We start from the raw sequence: 1,830 nt of genomic DNA, 5'->3' as shown, positions 1-1,830 counted from the left end.
CCGATCTTATCTAATTCTTTCAACTTAAGGCTTCTGAAATGAGAATTTCCTTCCCAAATCAACTCCGAACTTCCCGAAATTCAATTCCGACCACGCGTACAAGTCAAAATGCCTGAATTGAAGCTGCTCACAGCCTCGAACTGCTGAACGGCACACTAGGGCTCGAAACGACCGGTCGGGTCGTCACATCCTCTCCCACTTAAACATGCGTTCGTCCTCGAACGTGCTAGGAACTGCGCTGGAGCTGTACGAAATCACTGTTTAACACCTCGAGCACCTAACCGTGCTACCACAACTCAGCTGGGCACCCTTGCTCGATAAATCTGAAGTTATCCTTCTTCACTTAAGCAAATAATCCTTAGATCCCAATTCCAACATCCGGAATTCTCTGCTAGGCCTGATTCCAACATACAAACACCGTATCAGTCACCACACGATGCACCAGAACATGGTTGCATACCTTTGCTGAATTCACACCTTTAACCCCTTTATTCACAGGGCCACAATAACATGATCTAAGCATAATAGTCGAAATTCCACGAATCCGATGCTCCCATTGCACCTCATGACATACATAGGTCTTGCTCTAACTCTTACAATACCGACACGACGGGTGAGATGTGTAGAAATTTATAACCACTGCCGAATCAACAATTCATTGGGTCTATACTCCTGGCAAGAAGCATCACCTCATTCTGAACGAAATAGTGGTCTTAGCTCCTTAATATGCTTCATATAATCAGATTGCACTGATCCTAAATCTAATGACCTCGTCTCACCTAGTACGAACTGTTCCGGCAGTAAACCACCCCGGACATGATCAAAAGTCTCATATGATGCCTCAATGTGACGATAGGCTACCAATTCAAACGCGATGTAAAAGGAAAACGAACTTTGAAAAGGAAATCCAATTACCCCGCTCGCGAATCATACATGCGACGCGGTCAACATGATTAAACACACGCCCCGCTCGCGAATCATACATGCGACGCGGGGACACAGCTAATATAGCTTTCTTCATAAAAATAGGAACAAAACACATAAAAACAGATACGGGGAACGGTACTCAGCATCACACTGTTGCGGCGCGCAACCCGATCCAGACAACATAACCATGGCGGCGTGCCACCCGATCCACCCATAAAACTCACATAAGGAGATACACACCGAGCTAGATTGCTCATTTCAATAAAACACCGAATATCGGTCACAATCACACTAGGTGCATAACACCATTTCCCTGGGGAGACATATAGCGCTATAAGCTACAAACTCAAGCACAACTGAGGTGCGATATACGATCTGAATCTCAAGAGCCACCCTGATCATATAACATCATCTCTACGTGGAACCTCAACACATAAGAAATTTACCAATCCGTCTCACAACTCATACAACGCAATATATCACTACATGAAATAGCTGACGATGAAATAACACCCCGACTACTCTTCCATAAGGAGTGCTTTGTTGAAATGAACACATCTGGCCAGATACAGAACCCATATTCACATTTAAATACATCTATCGACCTCAAGTCGATCCTGATCGTACCAAACTAGGCCAATAACCTTTCAAAGGTCCATACTAACTTCCCTTTTCTCATAACACATCAGAACAGCCATCACAACCGGAGTAATCCTCCACAGTCCACAACCCAATAAACTGAGTGCCCTCCAGGCATATATTCTCAAATCAACGATATCATCACAACCTTCATGCTTGGTTTAAATCTTTAATCAATCAAGTTCTAACATGCCACACTTATACAATCTTCCTATGGGTACACGCTCCCGACAACCTACCACTAAAAATAAACCTGGTCTGTAC

Source organism: Nicotiana attenuata, unplaced genomic scaffold (assembly GCF_001879085.1).
Source record: "Nicotiana attenuata strain UT unplaced genomic scaffold, NIATTr2, whole genome shotgun sequence".
In the NCBI taxonomy this organism is placed as follows: Eukaryota; Viridiplantae; Streptophyta; class Magnoliopsida; order Solanales; family Solanaceae; genus Nicotiana; species Nicotiana attenuata.
The sequence above is the reverse complement of the archived record's forward strand: the minus strand, read 5'-3'. Positions refer to the sequence as shown.